Source organism: Dasypus novemcinctus, chromosome 14 (genome assembly GCF_030445035.2).
Source record: "Dasypus novemcinctus isolate mDasNov1 chromosome 14, mDasNov1.1.hap2, whole genome shotgun sequence".
Classification (NCBI taxonomy): domain Eukaryota; kingdom Metazoa; phylum Chordata; class Mammalia; order Cingulata; family Dasypodidae; genus Dasypus; species Dasypus novemcinctus.
The window spans coordinates 16,386,254-16,404,354 of NC_080686.1; positions in this window are offsets into that span (position 1 = coordinate 16,386,254).

An 18,101-nucleotide genomic window follows, 5' to 3' on the forward strand; every position below is an offset into this window, starting at 1 on the left:
TCTTCAGAGTGCTTTCAGCACCACGTGATCCTGCAGGACACACAGAGCAACAGTGCTTAGAGTTAGCATCACAAAGTGAGGAGGGGGCTTAGAGATCATTCAGTCAAATCCTTCATTTTATTGCTAGAGAGCCTGAGGTCCACTGTGATGGCCAATTTCACATGTCCACTTGGCTAGATTTTGGTGTCCAGTTGTTGGTCAAGCAAGTTGTGGCCTAATTGTTATGTGAGGGTGCTTCATAGATAGATTTGCATCTATAATCAGTCAATTGCATCGACAATCATGAAAGAATATGCCCTCCTCAATGTACAGGGTCTCCTCATACAATCACTTGGAAGTCTTAAAAGCCAGACCTGAGGATTTCAGAATTCATGAGCAAGAATTTATATGTCTGCTTCAGCAAGCCAGCTTCTTCTAGGGAATTCAACATCCCCTTCACCAGAATTTCCAGCTTGTGGCCTGCCCTGTAGAGTCTGAACCTGCCAATTCCCACAGTTGTTTTGAGCCAATTCCTAACATAAATAAATCTCTTTCTACCTATCTATCTACCAACCTATCTATCTATCTACCTACTTATCTATCTATCTATCTATCTATCTATCTATCTATCTGTCTGTCTGTCTATCTATCTCTACTGTCAATTATGTTTCCCTCAAGAACCCTGACTAATACATCCAGAAAGGTATTAAAGAAAGAAAAAGAGACTTGCTCAAGGTCACAGAATTAATTAGAATAGGACATAGAGGTGGGTAGAGATGAATCTCTACCAGAGGAGTTGGAAGTTCTACCCTATCCATCTAAGCATTGCCAAACTGAATGAATTTCAATTGAGCATTAGCTCAGCCACAGCTCCCAGCAGCAACCTGCCAGGCCTCAGAGAAACAGAGAAGCTGGCAGATGACAGTGAGAGAACCTGCCAGAAATCCTACTCACACCCCTGCTTGCCAAGGTCAGCCAAATCCTCAGAAAGCCAGATGAGAACACAGGCCAGAAGTCTGCACCTGCTTATCCATGTTTTTCAGACACCCACTGCTTGACCTAATGTGTTCGTGAGCTGCGGTACATTTGACCGCCACCCTTTGTAGTCCTCCACAGTGAAGTAGAGCGTCTTTCCTTAAATGTTTATGTGCAGGTGCCAGAGGGCAGGAAGAAGCATCTAAGGCTTGGCAGTGCCCTGACTTGGGAACTGAGAAATGAGTGAAGATGGAAGATTTCAGGGAGCAATGCAGGGAGAGGGATGATCATGACTGGAGAGAAAATGCAGCTGCTGCAAAGGATCCAAGAGAAAAGGAAGTGCTCTATTACCTAGTGAAGAAATGGAAGCTAAGAGAGATTCCAACAAATTCTCCAGGGTGTGCTATCAGTGGTAATGGGCAGCGATAGCAAAAGCCCCCTCGCCAAGAACAAAGAGAAAAGACGTGCTGAATGACAACAGTGACAATTGAGGACAGGAGAGAATGAGGACCAGAATGGAAGCCATATGCCCTTGTCCATTGCCATGGTTTTAAAACTGGGAGCTCTATGCAGCCAACTCCTGCTCTCCAGGTCTTCGGGCCTGCCCTGGACAACCAACAAAACAATGATGACAGACAAGTCCCATCCCAACAAACAAGGAGTACCTACAACTGCAAGCAAAACAATTCCTTCCATCTCCCCCATAATAGCTAAGTCCCCTCTCAGGCTGAAGCAGTCAAAGCGGACATTATCCCAAATCCCTCAAGGGGGAGGCATGAACAAAGCTAAGAGAGGAGTGTAACCACAGGCCAAAGTAGATTTATTGCTATTGTGGTTATTATCTTGTGTTAACGGAAGGACTTGTAACATTGATATAAAGATAGTGGCCGCCAGGGTTCAGAAGGCAGGGGGAGGGACGACTGGGTAGAGCACGGCATATTTAGGGCAGTGAAACCGTTCTGTACCTTCCTGCAGTGATGGACACATGACATTGTACATTTGTCAAAGCCTCTAAAACTATGTAGCACAAAGTGTAAACTATAATGTAAACCAAAGACTTTGGTCAGTAGCAATGCTTCAATACTGGTTCATCAAGTGTAACAAAGGTACCACACTAAGGATGTAGACAATAGGAGAAATTACGTGTGTGGGGAGTTGTATGGGAATTCCCTGTACTTTAGATGTAATTTTTCTGTAAATGTAAAATCTCTCCAAAAATAAAGTTTATTATTTAAAAAGAAACCCAGGAATTCTAAGTTTCTGTGGGAATAGTGCCTCAGGATTCAAGAAGGCTGCATTTTTTAAATTTTTTTAAAATTATTTATTTATTTTTAAAAATTACATTAAAAAAATATGAGGTCCCAATCAACCCCACCGCCCCCACCCCCCACTCCCCCCACAGCAACACTCTCTCCCATCATCGTGACACATCCATTGCACCCGGTAAGTACATCTCTGAACATCACTGCACCCCGTAGTCAATGGTCCACATCATAGCCCACACTCTCCCACGTTCCATCCAGTGGGCCCTGGGGGGGATCTACAATGTCCCGTAATTGTCCGTGAAGCACCACCCAGGACATCTCCACGTCCCGAAAACGTCTCCACATCTCATCTCTTCCTCCCATTCCCCAAACCCAGCAGCCACCATGGCTACCCTTCCCACACCCATTCCACATTTTCTCTGTGGACATTGGATTGGTTGTGTCCATTAAGAAGGCTGCATTTTAGGCCCCACTGTTCCCACCTCAAACTCCAGATCCTGCCCAAATTATACAGCCCTTCTAGAACCTGTCAGGGTTACCAGCTTCTTTGCTCCTCAGTAGAACTTCTCTTCAGATCAAAGCTTCTCTCTTTTTTCTTACTCTCCATCTCTTACTCTCTTTCATGCAGACACACACATACATGCACCATTCTTTGGTGAAGAAACCACTACATAAGAATGAGAGAATCCACTTGATTTTGCTTAATTGAATTTTTTAATGTGTAGGGAAAACAGATCAGAAAGTTTGAACCCTTTTAATACTTGCAATAAATGGTTTTATAAAGAGTCATAAATAAAAATGAGGCAGCCTGTCCAGGAATGGTGCCGCACACACGGAGAGCTGACACAACAAGATGATGCAACAAAAAGAAACACAGATTCCTGTGCCACTGTCAACAACAGAAGCAGACAGAGAAGACAACGCACCAAAGTAGACACAGAGAACAGACAACCGGGGGGCTGGAGGGGTGGGGGGGTGGGAGGGAAGAGAAATAAATAAATAAAGGAAAATAAAATAAAATAAAAATGAAATAATTATCAGGAGGAAAGAAGAGCTGAACAAATGAATTAGTAGGGAATTGCCAAAGGAAGTCTTCATTAGAAAGAGGCCATTGCACAAAATCCAAGAGCCGAGATAACTGGTTTACGCAGCTCCACCGGGGGGCTTGGTTCAAACCGCCACGAGAAAGTCCACAGGGATAGAAAACCCAAAGTTTCACCATCCAAGTTGAAATATTCTTGGAGAAATTAAAAAGGCAGTGGTGGGGAAGAAAAGATAGAAAAATTCCAGAGTTAGAAGCAGAGTGTTGAGGAGGCAGCTGACATTTTCACTTTGATTAGTCACTTGAGATAGCAGGAAAATGTGAAGGGAGCCTGAGGTGAAGAAAGAGAACCTCGGCAAGTGTCTTGAGGCGGCGGGGACGGCTGTCCACCTAGCTACGTCTGGAGTTTTCTATTCCCTTCAACTGTTACTCACAGGCTTACCAGAAACCAGCATTCAATTAATATGCATCATTCAAATGAAGATATATATTTTCCTGAATAAAATTAGTTGTTGGGCCAGAAGTTAAATCCCAGTTGGTGTCTGTTACCCTCCCCAAGGTAAGCCTAACCAGTGAGCTTGCACACCCGCCCAGATGGTGCTGGCATTGCGCCTGCCTGCGGGAACAGTGCAGGCGTCTTACACACCCGTGGGGATGGAACTGTCATTTTGCACGCTCGTGGGGATGGTGCTGGCATTTGCATTCCCACGGGAACAGTGTTGGCATGCTGCACACCTGCAAGAACAGTGCTGGCATCTTGTACACCTGCAGGAAGTCTGCCTGCAGGAATGTTTCTGGCATTTTGAACACTCTCTGGGATGGTGCCGGCACCAGGCATGCCTGCAAGAACAGTGCTGGCATCTTACACACCCATAGGAATGGCACTGGCATTTTGTACACCCACAGGGCAGCACTGGTGTCTTGTCACCTTGGAAACAGGGTTGGCATCTGGCCTTCCTGTGGAAATGGGACGGACATTTTGGACAGCTGCTGGGACAGCGCTGGCACCTTGCATGGCTGTGGGCAGAGTGCTGGCGCCTTGCACATCCCTGAGAACGCTGTTGGCATTTTGCACACGCACTGGGAGGATGCTGGAATCTTGCATGCCTGCAGGAACGATGCTGACATCCTGCACGCCCGGGGGATGGTACTGGTATCTTGCAAGCTGCAGGAAGACTGCTGGTGCGTTGCATGGCTACAGGTGCGGGCTGGCGTCTTACACACCCGCGGGGGTGTTACTGACGTCTTGCACACCAGTGGAAATGGGGCTGGCGTCTTGCACCCCCGTGGGATGGTACTAACACTGCACACCCGTGGAAATGGGGCCGGAGTCTTGCACACCCGTGGGATGGTACTGACACTTTGTACACCCGTGGAAATGGGGCGTTTTGTACACCCACGGGGGTGGTACTGACTCTTGCACACCCGTGGGGTGGTACTGACACTTTGCACACGCGTGGAAACGCGGCCGGCGGCTTGCACACCCGCGGCTTTTGCTGGCATCGTGCCCAGGATGCTCGCCCTCCTCCACGCCGCTGCGCACTGCCCTTTCCTGGTAAGGGAAGGGCACCAACGGGCTTTGCTCCCGCGGAGGTTTTCCTGCCGTCTCCCCGCTCAGCTAAGTGACGCTCATCCTTCACGTTCCAGATGAAGCCCCACCGTTTCCCACGAGTTTTCCACTTGTGCACACAGCGAACCATCTTCCAGAGACCCCTGGACGTGCCTGTGACTCGGAAGCCCTGGCGATGTTGTGCTGGGGGAGCCTCCTCCTCTCCCCGGGAAAAGAGGGTCTGCCGAGGCCCCTCCTGAAGCTTCTGCTCCTGTGGAATTTCCTACTGGTGGGCACGTTATCAGCAGGTGAGTTCTCAGCCCACACTCACAACTGGTGATGCACCCGGAGGGCAACGGACAAGTGAGATGCGAAACAGGATGGCCCCTGGGCATAATTGGGGAAAGAAATGAAAGACAAGGGTGGAAGGCTGAGCTGAGAAGGAGTGGTCTCGGGCCAGGAAGCACCTGCCCACCACAGAGGCTCCAGAGCCCGAGCCCTGCACCTTCAGTCCTCACAGCAACTCCAGGAGGTAAGTGCTGTATAATACTTATTTTAGGCACTCTTGGCTCCCTTGTGTGGTGGTTGAACTTCTTCACCTCCGTGTTACCTGAGTGAGGTAAGTTCAATAAACCAGAGTGTAGGACTTGCAAGTCTTGAGGCTCAGGGCCTGGCTATCACATGGTCAGTCCAGAGATTCAGGTCCCCTGGGTATACATTAAACCCCAGCACCAACTACAGATCTGTTAAAAGTAACAGGAGAGGCTTGTGGACAAAGGTCACATCTGAGTCCAGCTCCATCACACAGAAACACAAACTCCAAAGTAGGGCCAACTGACATGGCCCTGAACTCCATCTGCCATGACCATAGAACCTGAGAGTCTCTGTAGCCCTCAGAAGAACCAATACCTGGGGTTGTATCTACTTTATCTGTCTCTGGGACTCTACTCAGATGTGCAGAAGGGCAACCCCTCTGATAACTTCCTGGCTCTTTTTGTAGACTCATAGCCATATAAACTCATTTGTCCTTTCAATTTTCCCCTTTTATTCAGGTCAAAAAGCATTTTTAACTCCTGGTATTATATGTAGACTGAGATATTCTGCTGGTCCGAGTTGACCCTTTCATTCAAGGTCATTTTCTAGTTACATCATCAGCTGGTACTTGGTAGTAATCCCTCGGTGCCAGGGAGGCTCATCCCTGGGAGTCATGTCCCACACTGGGGGGAAGGCAACACATTTACATGCTGAGCTTGGCTTTGAGACTGGCCACATTTGAGCAACACAGAGGCTCTCAAGAGATAACTCTTAGGTACCCTGCAGCTCTAGGCCTTGTTCTTATTTCAGGTGCACAGGCTCACAAGCATAGTCATTAGTATCAAGGGCTCATTGTTGGACCTTCCTTCTTTTTTGGTCTTTGCCATTGCACTTGGGGGATTGTTGCTCTTCCTTTAGGGACTGTGATAGAGCTCCCCTGGCTAGAAACTCAGCACTCCCTCAGTTGTTGTTTTTAATTGTAACCACTATGAAAATATCCAAACATTTTTATGTACCCTGGATATATGCCCTGGAAAACTCCCTGCCAACCATATGTCCCCTCTCAGTAAATGAAAGCAGAAGAATTGCATCCAGCATCCATGTGGAATCTAAGCCCCCTCTTGATACAGATGTGGAGTGGACACAACCATTCTAAGGGCCACAGGATGGAGGACTAGAGTATGGATTAGAGTGGACTTACTGATATTCTATTAATGAACTATCATGATTAGTAATCGAAGAAAATGTGGCATTGGTATGGAGAAAGTGGCCATGGTGGCTGCTGGGGGTAGGGAGTGGGAGGAAGAGATGTGATGTGGGGGCATTTTTAGGGGTTGGAGTTGTCCTGGGTGGTGCTGCAGGGACAGTTACCGGACATTGTATGTCCTCCCATGGCTCACTGGGTGGACTGTGGGAAAGTGTGGGCTATGGTGTGGACCATTGACCATGAGGTGCAATGGTGCTCAGAGATGTATTCACCAAATGCAATGAATGTCTCATGATGATGGAGGAGGTGGTTGTTATGAGGGGAGGAGTGGGATGAGGGGGGGTGGGGGGTATATGGGGACCTCATATTTTTTTAATGTAACAATAAAAAAACAAAGACCAAAAAAATACCTATTTTACAGGCAAGCACACCAAGGCACAGAGAGGTTAACTCACAGACATGAGATTGAACGGCCAAGTAGTGACAGCCACGTTCAAACCCAAGCATTGGAGCTCGAGGGGCTATGCTCTTTATCTGTAAGCTCTACTGTGGGTAGGTGAGCTGAAAAGCTTTTGCTGAAATGTCTGATAATGGATTGAGTTCAAAGTAAATATTAAAATATGCTGTCAGCCAGTCAGATTTATAAACACAGAAAATCAATACAACTTGTTTCTCTTCATTCTCCTCACAAATAGAGAAGGAAGTAAAATTACAGGCATTCACAGACACACTCACACACACACCATGTATAGACACACCACATTCACAGACACACACCCCACATAGCACATAACTAGAGACACCACATACTACACACACATGTGCACACAGATAGCACACATACCACCACCCACTACACACGTGCATACATGCACACACCACACAAAGCACATAAACCTACATAGACACCACACACGTGCACACAGACGGCACACATAACACCACCCACTACACATGTGCATACATGTAACACCACACAAAGCACATAAACCTACATAGACACCACACCCTACACACACGTGCACACAGACGGCACACATAACATCACCCACTACACACGTGCATACATATACACACCACACAAAGCACGTACATACCACATGCTACACACATGTCCATGTACAGATGGTACAGGCCACACACATGAATGCCACACACTACACACACAAACACATACTACACGTGAACACCACACACCCCACACACAAGCAGTCGTACCCACTGCACATCACACACACAGAATACACACACACCACACAAGCAGAGTCACACTCAGCACAGGCAGTCCACCCTAGCTGCTCCCACGACACCCCGCGAGCGCCTGCGTGCAGGGGCAGCGGGGCCCTGAGGGCTCATCCCGCAAGCTGGAGGCGCGGCCCGCTCCCCCTGCGCCCGCTCCCCCTGCGCCCGCTCGGTCTTGCGGGCTCTGGCCAGGCCCCTGCCGTGGGGTCTCCGCCGAGGCCCGCACCACCACCCTGTCCCCGCTCCGGGTTCACCCTCAGGTGCCCACCGCCCGCGGGGCCCTGCACCCGGGCTGGCCCGAGGGCCGGGTCCCTGCAGGTTCCACCCACGCCAGGTCGTGCGGTGGGCTCAGAGGGCCTGGCCCCCAACTCCACACTCCCCAGAGCCACTTCCAGCCCCCTGCAGCCCGGTTCACAGGGGACCTGCCATTTGTCCTGTGTGCGGCGCCCTGAGCCACCTCCCCGCGGGGCGGGTCCCTCAATAGGGAGAGAGCGCGGAGTGGGGGGGTCTGGGGTGCGGGCGAAAGGGCCGTGGGTCCAGCCTCGCTCCCTTCACATAGGGACAGGAGGGTCTGTCCCTGCAGTCCTCAGCCACACTCAGAGCCTGTGGCGAAGGCCCTGAGCCCCACTCCGGAGAGGGGAAGTGGGGACACGCAAACTCGTGCGCTCCTGCCCCGTCCTCAGCTTACTCTCCAGGGGCCGGGTCCCCTGAAGCGGAACCTGCCCCCCGTGCTCCCCGGCAGGGACACCCCCCCACCTCAGGCTGACTCCAGGTTCCCTGGCGCCCCCGCCACCAGATGGGAGCTGCTCATCACAGCAAGAAAGAATCCCCCTTTTCTGAGCCCCAGAAGGGCTGGGGTCCGCAGCTCAATCCCAGCAGACCTCCTGAGACTTCCCAAGTCTCCCAGACTTCTAGACTGAGGGATGACCCCCAAGGGTCCTGCCCACAGTCACATCAGCTCTGATGGCCCTGCCTCAAGCTGCCCAGCCTTTCCCCCCATCCTCAACAGCCTCCCCTGAGCTCCAACAAGCTTTGCAGCCAGACCCCACCTCAGGCCTCACCAGAGATGCGAGCGGTACGGCCTGGGAGCTAAGAGTGAGTGTGCCAGGCGCAGAACTACCAGGTCCAAATCCCGAGTCTACCTCTCGAAATACCGGTATCCTCCTCTGCAAAATCGAAATGTTAATAGTACAATGCCCCTGAGCTAGTGGATGAATTACAAAGCTTGGCCGGAGTATTTGGCCAGACTGGTGCTATAATCTCCAGCTTCTTCCCAGCTCAAGCCATGCCAGCCTCTGTTTCCATCCCTTTCCTCACCCCTCTTCACCTGTTCCCAGGCAGGGACCCCGAGGTCTTGCCTCGCTGTCCTGGTTCCCTGGACCTGTCCTAAAGCTCAGGCCCACAATATAAATGACCTCTGTGGGCCAGAGCGGCTCAGTATCCTCTTCCTGTTTTATGCTCCATCTTAGCTGATAAATTCCCCCAGCACGAGGACATGTGAGACTGCAACATGTGTGCAACCCGCAGCGTTTCTGGGTAACTGTGAGAGCCACACCCCTTCGCCCTGGCTGCTGCACTGGCACCGTTACGGACGGAGCAGAGGCTCCCATTTACTGGGTCTCGGGAGCAGCCTGGGAATCAGGTGTTTTAGAATTTACTCAGGTGCTTCTAATGTGCAGCCAGAGTTGAGAACCTGCACTGTAACTGAGAGAAGGGGTCACTCCTGGGAAGAATCTCACGCTCTGTGCCGGCTGAGCGCTGTGCCCTGAAAGGATGGGTTTGGTGTCAGGGAAAGTGGGATTTGAATCCCAGTTCTGTGACTTACTCACAGACACGTCAGCCCGCCAATCCTCAATTTTCTCACCTAGAAATGGGAGAGTAACACACACTATTAGAGTGTGGGGAGAGCCTGAGCAGATGCCCGCCGCGGTGCTTAGGATGAGTCAACTCTGCAGTCTATTCGTTTTCCTTTTCTTTTACCCTTTTCCTGCAAGCCACAGGGCTGCAGGCCTTCCTCCTCATCGAAGTTGCAGGGGCTGATCCAGAGGTTTCGAGGCCAAGGATCCCTGGGACTAAATGTCACCTTCCGTTCTTTAAAAAAATACAAAACACCTTTATTTCAGCTTAAAAAATAGAACAGAAAAAGACAGCTTAATGAATTATGGAAGCATTACTTTAAAAAAAAAATTCTGTCCAGGCACATTTATCTTGTTTAACCCTAAAAACAAACTCAATTATTTCACCAATGTTCCAAAAGATGGAAAATGGGCACAAATTAGTTAAATATGGCCAAGTTCTCCTTGTTAATGGAGAAAATGAAAAAAAAAATGTTTGATCATATTCACATCTCATAAAACTAAATCCCATACTATTTTTTTACCTTTAGCATTGATATAGTACCTTCTTTGCCTTTGCTACAAAAATATTACAATATCATTGTTAATTATAGTTCATAAGTTACATTAGTTGTATTTTTCCTATGTATCACCATATTATTAATACCTGGTAATAGAGAAACATTCTAATATTTGTATTATTAACCACAATCCTCGTCTACCACCAAAATCACTTGTTATATAGTCCTCAGATTATCCTCTAGCTGCCTTTCAAATAACATTAATCTCCCTAGACTACACCTTCAGTCACAAACACATTTATAAATCAGCAGTGTTAGTTAGATGCATTAAAATATGTTACCTCAACTCTACCCAATCCCACATATTTACACTCAGCCTTATTAGACATTCTACATACATTCCATATCAGCCCACATTCTATCTCCTAGTAACCTATCCTCTACATTTAGCTCCATATGTTTACTCATCGTATTTAGCGCATATCCTTGAGACCATACAATAATCTTACTTCTGTGTCTGGCTTATTTCACTCAACGTAATGTCCTCAAGGTTCATCCATGTTGTCCAATGCATCCCAAGTTCATTGCTTCTTACAGATAAATAGTAGTCCATCATATGTATATACCACAGTTGGCTTGCCCATGCACAGCTGCCTCGCCCTCCTTTCCTACCATTCCGGGGCTCGCTGCCTATAGGACATGCGCCAGCCATCTTATCAGCTAGGTGCTGGAGATTCCCTGTTGGCGGTTCTGCTCCCGCTTCATCCAGCCCTGACTCCGTGGCTCACCTCACAACACACCTTGCCTCCCTCCCACTCACCCATATTGGTCTGAAGGTAGTTGCCCAGTCTACTCATCTATCAACTCATTCATGCTGTCACACCAATCATTCGTCTCCATTCATAAAACCCAAACTTTTCCTCCCACCCTGGAACACGGTAAACCTCTTTCTCAAAACAAACACCAGAAGGCCTGGGAGGGATAATTTGCTTCATTCCCAGATAACATTTGCTGATTTAATGTGTTCTCTCGCCTACTTTTATATGACTTTGCTCTGCTCGTTACTTAGAAGAGAGAATATCGACTGTTAATCAGGAATATTCTCAAAGCTTCCTCCCAACTTTTAACCATCTCAGAGCCTTGCCACCCATGAGGTAGCAGTACAGCTTTACTGCCGGGCACTGGAGGCCATGCCCCAACCTTCACAACTGTTTCATCAAGCACCCCTAGCCCCTCCTGTCTCTGCTGCTTCTCTCTCTCCCCTCAAACTTTCCATAAAATCCCCAAACCAGCTCAATTATCCATCCTCAAAACACCTTCCCTTGGATTTATCTGCTTTCTTCCCATCACTTTCAAACTTCTCAGAAGCACAGTCTTTCTATCCACTCCTTCCTCTTTCTCACTTTCTAGTCTTTCTTATCCTTTACACTAACAAATGAAGCTGTTTTCAAAAAACCCACTAAGAAATCTTCCAGATGCCAAACCCAATGAGTCATCCAACATTTTGGCATTTAAACTGTTGAGAATGCAAACAAACTCGCACATGCAAACACACACATTCTTAGAGATCCTCCCTTGGTTTCCAAGGTAATATATTTACATGGTTTTAAACCACTAAATTTGTAGTAATTTGTTACAGCAGCAATAAGAAACTCATACACCCTCCCTCCTTCTCTTTGGGATCAAGTAAACTGTCTAGGTTCTAGAGAATCCAAATTAAGGCACACCTCAGATTTTCTATATCTGAAACAGAAATCACTGTCATCCCCTCAGCTTCTCGTTTTCCTCCTGGCACCCCTACTTCAATTAGTGTCAGCATCAAACACCAAGTTAGAAACCGAAGGCTCATGGTTCACTCCTCCTTCTCCTTTGCTCCGCATGCCCAATCAATTAGCAGATGCAGTCCTGAGACTGTTTCCTGACCCTGGCCTGCCTTGCATTCACCAGACCTCAGCTGGACCAGGGCAATTGCCTGGAAGCCAGTCTCCCGCACCAGACCCCTTCACTGCCAGTTTCTTTCTCTATGTAAAAATCTGATACTTTTACTTCCCATCTCTGAAACCCTTTGATGGTTCTGCAAAGACCTTCGAGTTTCTGCAGATCAGCTTGCCTGGGCCCCCAGACTCAGCTTGCCTGGGTCCTCTGCTCAGGGTCTCCCATGAGACTGCAGTATGGTGCAGGCTGGGACGGTGGTCTCATCTCAAGAAGGACCTGCTTCTAAGCTCATGTGGCTACTGGAAGAACCCAGTTCCTTGCAGGGCCTCATTTTCTGGCTGGCTGGAGGCTGGAGGCCACACCCAGCTGCTTGCCACATGGACTTCTCCACGGCAGCTTGGTTCATCAGAGCTAGCAAGGGAGAGCATCTGCGGGCAAGGTGGACATTACACTCTCATGTAAAGGGATCATGGAAGTGATACCCCATCACCTTTGCCATCTTCTGATCATGAGAAGGAAGTCACTGGTCCTGCCCACACCAAGGCGACTTGGCCAACTGGTGGCTGGGGGCCCTTGGGGGCCACTCCTCGAGCCCAGCTGCCACATCACTGGTGTCTACCTGAGTCCACACTGTCCCGTGTCTCCGCAGCCTCTGTCCCGTAGCACATACATTGAATATCCCTTGTCCCGATAACTTCTGCTCCCTTTTGACTCCCTCTGTAGCAGAGATGCTGGGCTTCTCATCTGAGCCTCCCAGAGGCCACCACAGGACCCCACCTACAGCAGAGGGTCAGAGGGGCAATCGTGACAACCACTCCCACCCCATGCCCCACCCCTGCCCTAGCACAGTGGCCCTTTCTGGAGTAGGAAGAAAGTGGATGTTTACAAATTTAGGTTTATAAAAATTTACACTCTTAACAGTTTTCTGCTTCTCATATAAAGAAAATTCTTGTAGATGGCACTATCTAATCCATCAGTTATTCTGTTTAAAACTGAAACGGGGGCTTGGGTCTTAGCAATATCTGGTGTTATCCTAAAGTAGCTTATACACTAAAAAGTTTTAGCCGTTGTTTCCACTGAAACTTTTAGCCAGTGGGGGTGGGGGGGAGGATAATATTTGTTGGGTTTATGTGCACAGCTAATCAAAGCCTCATTAATTATCTCTAAATAAGCATTATTTTCTGTTTCACAGTCAAGGAGCCTGAAGTTCGGTTTAAGTAATTTGTTCTGGATGGAGTCAGAATTAACATTTTGGTCTGGGTGACTCCATCATTCCCTAAAAATCCTGCTCATCACCCTAGGCTAGGGTTCAAGGTCAGAGATGCTTCCCAGGGGGCTCGGATTCCACACCCAGGCAAACCCATGAAGCAGCATGGCTTTCGGCTCCAGAAATTAGGGAAAGAGGAGACAGGGGCGGTAACCAGAGCCCAAGCTCCATAGGGGACAGAAAAGATGAGAAGGAGAAACCAGAGCAAAAAAGGTGTGCAAAGCTGCTGTAGGGAGCTTCATTTGCGACACTGAAGTGATTTCCCCATTTTGCCTAAAAGGCAGTCTCTGCCCTCAGAAAGGTCTGATGAGGGCAAAATCCCCAAAATGACTGATTTACACTATTCAGAATCCTAGTCACCACAACCCCAAATCTCACAGGAGACTCTCTTTCCTGAAGTCCCCAGGGGAAGAGCCAGATGCTGGAGGTCATCTCCGCCCAGGGATTGCACAGTGTTACTGAGTGAGGGCCCTCCTGCTCATTCTGGGAGCCAGAAAAGGGAAGGAAGCCGACAAAATAATGTTATTTACCCAACCTTCTGTCTTTAAAGACTATCTGGTGGAATTGAGTGGTTTACCACTGTGGAAGGAAAATCTGATTTTATGTGAAATGCCTTGGGATCTAACCAGTTCATGTTAACATTTATCATTTCAAAAATAATGAACACATGCCTCCTTCCCCCCGGCTCTCTTCTGAACACCGACTTCCATCTTCTTCAGGTCTCCCCTCTTAATGAAGTAGTGTGATGTGCAAACCACTCTTCAGAGCCCTCATGAACAAGCTGGATGACGCGAAAAAGCTTATTTAGTTCCTTCCAGGCTCTGCAAAATGAAAGAGTGGGAGAGAATAGATGGTCTCGGGGTTTCTTTCAGCTCCTGAGAGCAAGTAAATTGAAGAATCTTTTTAATCAGCTCATTTTACAATTTTAAAGTGTGACTATTACTAACTTGCAGTAAGTTAACTCCCTCCAGGCACGTACTTGAGAAAAAAAAAAGCATAATACTCACTACTGAGAAATAAACAAGACCGCCCTTTCCTCAAAAATGCCATATCATGGGGAATAATTGGGATAGTCCTTTCTCAAGAATTAATAAAATGTATTCGTATGACCTCTCAGAGAGGATTCCATTGGGCAAACCCCAGAACCTTCCCTGTACACCACAGCTCTCATACTAAGAAAGAAGACCTGTTGTGAGCACAAATGGAATCAGGCATGGGAGATGACCCAGCACAGTTTGTAGCATGTAGTACATACTTAAAGTGTTAATTCCCCAAGAGACTCAGGCACAAATGACCTGAACAAGTCATGGTTCTGATTTCCCTGTGGAGAATTGCAGGCTTCGCCCTGGTGATGGTTTGAAGTTGATTGGACCCCAGAAAAGTATGTACTTAAAGTTAATCCATTCCTGTGGGTGTTGATCCATTGGAAGTAGGATCCTTCGGTGAGTAGGATCTTAACTAAATTGTGACTCACCTCATTCAGGGTGGGCCTTAATCCTCTCACTGGAGTCCTTTATGAGACAATGAAATTCAGACAAAAAGAAGAAAAAGCCATAGAAGCAAAAAGTTGGAAGCAAGAAAACCCAGGAGAGACCAGCAGACACTGCCATGTGCCTTGCCATGTGACAGAGGAGTCCAGGGCCACCATGTGCCTTGCCATGTGACAGAGGAGTCCAGGGCCACCAGCAGCCGGTCTTCAGGAAGAAGGGATGGTCTTGATGATGCCTTCATTGGGGCATTTTCACGGCCTCAGAACTGTAAACTTGTCAGCCAATACATTCCCACTGTTCAAAGCCAACCCATTTCTGGTACATTATTTTCAACAGCCTAGCACACTAGACCAGACTTCCATCATGTATTCATCAACCCCAGAAACTGGGTCTCTGGAAATATTCACATCAAGAAGGTGAGGAAGCTGAAACCAGACCTTTCAAAGGGTTGGGAAGTATGAGCAGGTTCCATGGGGGCAGAGATTACCACTTCTCTGACTACTCCTGACCCTGAAAGACCCTGAGCTACGCAGGCAGCTGGGTTGTACACACGCCAGGTAGAGCAGGAAGGGGACTTAGGATCAGAAGGGATTTCCTGGATCGATGGCAACTTGACTTTTGGGGATTCTCAAGGTCAAAGTAAGAAGTCCCTCAGGCCACTCATTCTGAAGACTAGGAAAACTGCCCCTAAAGCCCGCCAAGAGGCAGAGTATAAAGGGGCTCAGAGGCCCCCTGGAGCCAGGCCTTGTAGCTTCCTCACTCACCAGCTGAAGGAATTGAGAAAGTTACTTAACTCCGTGATTTAGCTTCCTCACCTGTAAAGGGGCATCACTGGGTAGTCGTAAGGCTGAAAACCTTCAGGACGGGTGAGGCTCAATGCACATGAGCTGGTGCTCGGGGGAGCTGCCGAGAGGAACCTTCTGGGAAGAAGTCTCTGGGGCACAGATAAGAAAACGCTGAAACAGAATTTGTCCATTGGATGCTGCAATTTCATCTTACCCTCTCTCTATGCAAAAAGTCATTAGGAAAGTGCCCCGAACCCTTGGGGCGGGGGGAACATTAAAATTGATCTTACACACCAATTATAGAGTTCCCAGTAAAGAAAGAACTGATAGCCACCCAGGCACAGCACAAATTTGCTAAGTGGATATTTGCTAAACAAAAGGACCAATCCATTTATTTCTCCATGAAGCAGCGTGAACAGTCAAAAAATATTTTTGGGGGGAGGGGGGAGAAAGAGGGGTCTTTAATTTTTAGTTCAGACCAAATCATTCTGCCATAAAATAATCTGTCCAAATGTTGACTAAACAATCAAGCAAATTCATTGTTGTTGTTATTATTATTACTATTATATTTTGCCTGGGCTTTATCAAATAAATGAAGTCAATGAGCATCCAGTGTTCTTGATAAGTATTTGGAGGGAATTAAAATCAGGGAGACAGAAATAAACTGAAATCTACTTGGAAAATGAGTTAAAATAGAACATATAAGCAGAAGTTTATTAGGAGCAGCCACAGAGGCTGGTAATTTAATTTCCAACCCTCCAAATACAAGAATACTAGTGCTCAAAATAATATAAATGTATTTGTCCTTTTGGACGGAAGTTGCAAGTTGGTGGAGTGGGGAGACACTGTGGTAGAGCGAAAGAAGCTGCAGGATTGCTCAGCTGCAGCACTGGAAATGGCAGAGGCAGCCAGGCTTTTGACAGGAATCAGAAGAGTGCTCTGCTTGTCAGGGGACCAGAGCCAGCTGTCAGGAGAAACTGGCACTGAAACAAGAATCCCACCCTCATGGACAGAGACCAGAATATCGGCTGCACTGCTCGAAGGGCTGTGCCTCAATGAAGTGGTTTCCTGGGGAGCCAGGAGGGTACACACGCCAGGGCAGGCGTCAGACGCCAAACCTCTCGTTGCTCAAGGACCAGGTCCACACTATCTCCAAATCAACCCAAAGCCAGAATCAAGGGTTAAGAATTAACAGATGTTCCTGATTACAGAATCATTTATATAGAAGCTTTTTTCCTCTCTGGTATGTTGTAGAATAGCCAAAAGTAAGTACCTGAAATAACTGAAACTTGCTGAACTAGAATTCAAATGCCTTGATCTCTGACAGTGATCATAAAACTAAATAACCTTTATCCTGTGGGTGTGAAAACCTTGTGACTGGCCCCTGTTTGTATCCCCCCTACCCTGTTTTACAATTTGGAAGTCTTATGACCACTGGACAGCCCTATAATGTCTGTTAATGAAGGAACCTGAGTCAGCCCAGAACTACGCTACCCCAATTCCAAAACTATTTTACTAGGCGAAGTTAGATCTAACCAAAATGGGCCTGCCTGACAAGGGCAGTAACTTCTATACCTAAGCATGTAATTAATCTGTGCATCCTCGATAATTAGATCCTCTCTAACTTCGTTATCTCCAGCCACTGTGCTCATTAGTGTAATTGGATACTATAAAACTATCAGAATTACTGCAGTTGAGGGAGACAGATTTTAGGCCGACAGGCCATCTGATCTCCTGGCTTTGCCACTTAGCAATAAACTCTTTCTCTTTCTGAAACCCCTGTGTCTCAGGCATTAATCATCAGAGCTCGTTGGGCACAAAAAATACAGCATTTGCTTGGTAACAAAGCTGCCAATGGCAGGGCTGCTTCTAGACGAGGCTGCCAGAGCCTAAGGAGCAGCAGCTGCACGATCGCCTCACAGACAGAGTGAAGTGTGGGTAAAAGAACAGAACTCTCCCACTCAGGGTAAGACTGCAAATCAATACTCCAAAGCAATGAGAAGAAGGTTGATGAGAAACAGCCAAGAAACCCAGCGGTCGAGATACAAACTTCACACTGACAAAATGCCAAGTCGAACAAAAACCCCCAAACATCTCTAAAATAAAAATATTTAAGGTCCTCAAGTAAATCAATAAATAAGACCAAAAACATGATTTAAATAGGGAGTTGTGGTTAAGATCATCAAGATGCATATAGAAAATAACAAATTAGAAATTCTGGGAATTAAAGTCAAAATCATTAAAATAAATAGCCCAGCAGAAGAATGTCTACACTGGATTTCATTAAAATAGAGAATTAAAGTTTATATAAAGGCAACATATAATCAAGTGTTGGATTAGGTAACACCTTTGTGGCATGCAGTTGGCAGGAAGTTGGCCTGTAAAAGCCTGAACCCGAATGAAATGTGGGTACAGGTTCCAGAACACTGCCCTTGTGGTTTCACAAATCCTTTTCACAAAATCCCGTAGGTCCAG